This window comes from Lissotriton helveticus, chromosome 4_1, assembly GCF_964261635.1.
Source record: "Lissotriton helveticus chromosome 4_1, aLisHel1.1, whole genome shotgun sequence".
In the NCBI taxonomy this organism is placed as follows: Eukaryota; Metazoa; Chordata; class Amphibia; order Caudata; family Salamandridae; genus Lissotriton; species Lissotriton helveticus.
Window position 1 is genome coordinate 550679680 of NC_136063.1, and position 6478 is coordinate 550686157.

Consider the following 6478-nt stretch of genomic DNA (forward strand, 5'->3'; position numbering starts at 1 on the left):
CTTTAATCACCTAATCCCAAAAAGAAGACCATCATCAGTACTGTCTTCACTTGTTTGCTTATTGATTTGAAGGTGCCGCAGTCTACATTCCTCAGGTTCACAAGTTCTGAAGAACATGCTCCTCTATCCTCCTCCTCCAGACTGCGATTTCCCTCCAAGCAGAGTGCTGGATTACGCACAATGAAGAAAGACTCAGCACTTGTGGGGGTGTTGTACTTCTTTGCGGGTGAGTTGACGGTTTTGGGCCCATTGCTGTGAAGCTCTAATAATGGACAAAAGTGTTTTGGACCAAATATGAGGTGAAAATTTCTTGCCGTTTTTGCTGACTTGCTTGCCTTTGAGGTGCTCTTTGGCGGGGTTCCGGGGGTTTGTGTGTAATTTTTGGTGTCTGTCGAAGCACTGCTGCGACAGTCTAATCTTGATTGCATTTGCTTTTCAGGAAATCCGTGGTGGAAAACAGGAGTTATGATGATTGATGATGACCTAGCTGCACAGCGCGTTACTTTGGACCGAAGGCCGAGAGACATTGTAAGTATGAGATTTAGCTTTTTCGCTGTTTGGTGGTGTTGTGTCGCGTGTTTTTTTGCGGGTGGGTTGGCGCCGGCGGGTCTTGCCTGGGGCTTTCCTGGGAAGGTCTAATACCGGATACAAGTGTTTTGGACAAAATCCATAAGGAACAGCCTTTTTTTTGCCATTTCTTCAGACATCTTGCTCAATGTAGCATTTTGGGGGGCTTCCTGCTGTTCGTGGGTGGGTTGCGGCCGGGGTCTCTGTCGAAGCACTGCTGCGACAGTCTAATCTTGATTGCATTTGCTTTTCAGGAAATCCGTGGTGGAAAACAGGAGTTATGATGATTGATGATGATGACGACCTAGCTGCACAGCGCCGCGTTTGGACCGAAGGCCGAGAGACATTGTAAGTATGAGATTTAGCTTTTTCGCTGTTTGGTGGTGTTGTGTCGCGTGTTTTTTTGCGGGTGGGTTGGCGCCGGCGGGTCTTGCCTGGGGCTTTCCTGGGAAGGTCTAATACCGGATACAAGTGTTTTGGACAAAATCCATAAGGAACAGCCTTTTTTTTGCCATTTCTTCAGACATCTTGCTCAATGTAGCATTTTGGGGGGCTTCCTGCTGTTCGTGGGTGGGTTGCGGCCGGGGTCTCTGTCGAAGCACTGCTGCGACAGTCTAATCTTGATTGCATTTGCTTTTCAGGAAATCCGTGGTGGAAAACAGGAGTTATGATGATTGATGATGATGACGACCTAGCTGCACAGCGCCGCGTTTGGACCGAAGGCCGAGAGACATTGTAAGTATGAGATTTAGCTTTTTCGCTGTTTGGTGGTGTTGTGTCGCGTGTTTTTTTGCGGGTGGGTTGGCGCCGGCGGGTCTTGCCTGGGGCTTTCCTGGGAAGGTCTAATACCGGATACAAGTGTTTTGGACAAAATCCATAAGGAACAGCCTTTTTTTTGCCATTTCTTCAGACATCTTGCTCAATGTAGCATTTTGGGGGGCTTCCTGCTGTTCGTGGGTGGGTTGCGGCCGGGGTCTCTGTCGAAGCACTGCTGCGACAGTCTAATCTTGATTGCATTTGCTTTTCAGGAAATCCGTGGTGGAAAACAGGAGTTATGATGATTGATGATGATGACGACCTAGCTGCACAGCGCCGCGTTTGGACCGAAGGCCGAGAGACATTGTAAGTATGAGATTTAGCTTTTTCGCTGTTTGGTGGTGTTGTGTCGGGTGTTTTTTTGCGGGTGGGTTGGCGGGTCTTGCCTGGGGCATTCCTGGGAAGGTCTAATACCGGCTAGAAGTTAGTTGGACAAAATCCATAAGGAAACACCAGTTTTGGCACTTTGTAAGTTAGGGTTCGTTAGGGTTAGCCCTAGCAGCAGGATTGCATGTGTTTAGGGGGGTTCTATTGCAACGCGGTTCTGTTGTTGTAGAGCACTGTTGGAGCGATGCTGGCTATGGATACTTTTGCTTGCAGGCAAGTGGTTTGAATACAATCCACGGTCTGTATTTGGGTCTACTGTTACTTTCAAAGTACGTTTTGTAACCATTTTTCTGCTAGGCATCATCAAAGTGTGACTTTTTGAACCACACAGCGTACATACCTTTTATTTATTTATCAGTGGTATTGTAATAGCACTTCCTGTTTTCCGTTCAATAATTACAGGCCGGGTTTCAGTCAACATCCGCCAGGCAGGCAGTGGACAGGGTGTCTCTTCTGTCAGTGGTCACCACCACATTGATGGACGAAGCGTCAGCTGGAATGGAGGAGTGCCGCCAATAAGAGGAATTGTTTGCTGCATGCAACTTACTTACCAATTTCAACAGGACAACTCCAACAACATACGCAATACAGATACAGTATCCATTGTTGTCTTTTATTCTATGAGTGTGACTGCATGTGCTTACCTTTACTTTGTAACCAAAGATTGTCTGTAAACTCTGTATCTTCAATTATTGTTTGTCCATGCTCTGCTTTTTTTTTCTTCTCTCAACAAAACCTACCCAAAAAGAAACCCCCATTCCCATCCATTTTACAAACCCTAACCCTCTTCCCCCGGGCTGTGTTGTTTTGCTTGATGTCTGACTAAAATGACATCAATAATTCCACACACTTGCTGGGGAGGATAAGGTGATAGCAGCAACAGGCTGGTGAAGGAATACGAGGATATCTTCTAGACTTACTCAGCTTCAGTACTATATCTTCTAGTAGTAGTAGCCAATGTCAAATAAATTCAACGCAAGTACTAGTTATACTTGCAATACTTTACCATTTGTTAGGCTACATTATGGCACTGTTCTAGTGTACTGTCACCTGCTATTTTCTCGATCGTACCGTAACCGTTGTAATGCTACAGTAAGGAGTACAAACAAGGTTTCGTTTTCTTTTTTTCCATAGGCATGCAACTGCCACTGTGTCACACCACTAGTAACACCGCAATGAGGAAATGTCACCCGCCCAGGAATGACAACGTTAATCCCCATTTCACCTGGAGCCAGCCCTGGGCCTAGCCCTAATTTCTAACACAAATTACAGGTAAGATAAGCGTTTGGTGGGAGGTAGTATAATGGAGTATTATTTCGGAGTAGACAAGAGTTTGACGGTTGTACTACTAAAGTCCTACGACTGTTCAGGAAAACAAAGTTACTGTTACACCCCCGCCCCCCACCCACCAGACTGAAAAGCAGTAAAAAACAGGTATGGTCAGATAAAGTAGTTGAAAAATATATTTATTTATCCCTAACAAAATAATCTCCCTCACCCACCCTAACCCCAACGATTGTCTCTGAAACGTCCCAAAACGATCCCAACTCCCAAATCCCACCCCCCAAAAGTCTATAAAAAAAGGGCAAGGGACACTCCACTACTGGAGGGTGCTGGTGCTGGTGCATGATGCGGCATGGGCATCATACTCCTTGCGGAGGGTGGCAAGCTCGGAGCGGAGGCCCTTAACCAAGGTCTTATACCTCAGGACCTCCTGCTCCAGGTTGGACATGCGGACTCGGAGGCGGTGTTGGCGTTCCTTGCAGCTCCTGTGGGGGGCAGCTGGTGTTTCCGGTGCTTGGCGGTGGCGGTCGGCTTTCTTAGCCCGGCTCGGTCCCGCTGGTTTAGTCACGGAGGAGGATGCAGTCGAAGATGTTGCCCCGCTCGACTGCGTGTCCTCCTCCTCCTCCAGGGCCACCAGCCGCCGATACTCGGCGACTGTGGCCTCCAGCCTCCGTTGCCGGGCCAATCTAGCCTGCTCCCTCCTTGTTGTTGATTTGGAAGAAGGAGCAACTATATGAAGAAAGAAAGACATAGTCTGTAACCAATGCTCCTTATTAATAACACAAAGTGATTGAGCCGAAAGTTGGGTCACAGAGTACAAGTAGCAAATTGAAAGCACAGTACATAACTATTGAGGACAGTATCTATGTAACCCTCCCACTTCTGCATCCTTGCTCTAACAGTAGTGGTAGTTTAATGAACTAATTCTACGACCACTATGGACTTCCATTACAGTCGACTATGACAGTACACCAGTCTTATTCTTCTTCTTCTCTCTTGTTTAGGGAAATGGGTACGTTATCTTATGCAAGCCGGCAGAATGACATGGACACAGCACAGTGAAGTTGCACCCGAGAAAAAAAGTTGCACACCATGATGATGGAGACAGACTTGCGTTACTGTACCGGTCCAGTACATGCAGGTGGTGAAGCTATTACTTTTCTATTACGGGTGGCACTGAGAATACTCTGTTACAAGGGCTACTGCTTAATTAATTTACCTTTCACCCTACAGTGCAAATGAGTACTAGAAAAGGAAACTGAAGAAGCTAACTAATTTGATTATCTATCACTTCACATGGGACGTATTTAATGACAGATGAGATGACTTTAGGTGCTTTGCTTAATATTGAGTGAACACAGTGATACACCCACACATGAATGACGTACTACAAGTAAACTAAAGTTATTAAGAGAGGTACAGTGTCCACCGTAATAACCAGATATATGCTGTGAATGCAAACGCAATACAAAGTACTGCTACTATTCATGGAAGTATTGGACACATTTACAATTTCTTTTCCTTGCCTTCCCTGCACTGGGACGGACGTGCGGGTGCGGTGGTACATGCTCTTCAAGGTAACACTTACTTCACCTGGCGACCATCTACTCTCTCTAGATACACATTTGCTATGTAAGAGTCAGAGAATACCATGCTCCAGGCATCCATTCATTCAAAGTATACGCACACATACAGTTTCTGTTTCACCCACCCAGGCTGCTGTCCTTCCACCCATCCTTGCTTCATCATTGACCCAGCCATGCACCATACCATATTCTTTCCTTCCCAGCCACCTCTGGGTCCAAGCAAACACATATCGTTCTTCTTTGCCAGCCATCATACAAGTTCGCGTCCCACTTACTTACACCCTTCTTTCGCTTTTCGTTCATCCCATCCATCACGTTCGTCTAAGAACTTATTGGGATTCTTCTCACCAAAAACTTCACAGCTAAGTCGAAGTACATTTCGAGGAGGCTACTACCTGGTTGATTTGTAATTGTAATACACCCGTGCAGAAAGCACACTATGCAGTCTTCAATCTCAATAAGTAAGGAATATATAGCTTACCTGTTTCCGCCACCACCGTTTGATCCCCCACAGGAACGGCCACCAGCTCTTCTACCGCCGCATCCTCCCCAGAGGCCTCCGAGTCCAAGTCCAACACATCAGCCACCTCCGCGCTGGCCCCGTCACCAGATGTTACACCTACAAAGTACATTTAAGAAAGTTAGAATACACCACTCACTACTATATAATATTTGGTCTAGGAGAAATGTTAAAAAAACAGAATACAATGTAATAATTTGTGACTGTCTACTCCATAGTAAAAATGTCCCATTTTCCAGGGAAGGCTGTTGTCTTGCTGCACTTTTATGCACAACTGATGAATGCTTGCTTTTGATTTTTAACACGCACCACTTTTTCTCCTAACAGACAGAAGCTTGACTCCTGAGTCCTAAGAACACGACCAGGATCAAGTTCAAAGTAGGTGAGAGTTCGGCTCGACCACAAGAAATGTGTCCAATTAATCGTCAGCACTAACCACTTTTCCGTTTACAGTTAAATAGTTTTATGACAAAGTAGATTTCAATAAATGTGTTTACTTTTAATAAAGCTTTTACACTTAAATAGACTCTGTGGTTTTTGTTCCTCTAGACTAGAGTGGATGAGCTAAAGGTTTTGGAATTTTTGCAAGCATGAGTGCCTCTGACACTTCTTGACTGTGCTGTGACTCCGTACTACTCTCTTGTCCTGCGTACGATAATCTAGAGATCATTGGGGATCTATAATCGGTGACTTCGGGAGCTGAATGACTCTGCCACACTATCTAGTCAGTAAGGAGACAGTGCATAGAGGTATTGCTGAATATAATGGGAGTCCAATGGAATTGCCAAATGTCCAATCTTAGTTAGCTACACAGACAGACTAATAAAAATAGTCTAGTAATACCACAGGGAGTCATCATATTCGAGGCAGGATAAGAATTTATATTCAGTCTACAAGAAGATCAAAGACGATTTAGAAAAAATCGAATGAGGAACGCTAGGAAAAAATAGGTACTGTTTAGTAAAATGTAAACTTACTGGGGCCAGCAAAGGAGCCCTCGCCTGCCCGATCCTGGCCTGCATCCTCAGCACCCTCCTCCTGTGTCCTCTTGCCCTTGGGGGGAGCTGATGTACAACATGAAAGAAAGAAAAACCATAAAACATGGATGAGATTTTTCAACCAAATCAAACATTTCAAAAGAACAATAACAACATATTTTGGAAAAATAGCAAATAGATAGACAACTATTCCACGGGATCTATCTCATGTGGTATACTACGTTATTCGTATTGCCTGATTTGCGGAACGTTGACTTAGAAAGTTCCTATGTAACTCAATAAACAGACTACTAAAGAGGTTTGCCTAGGCCTGGCACTGC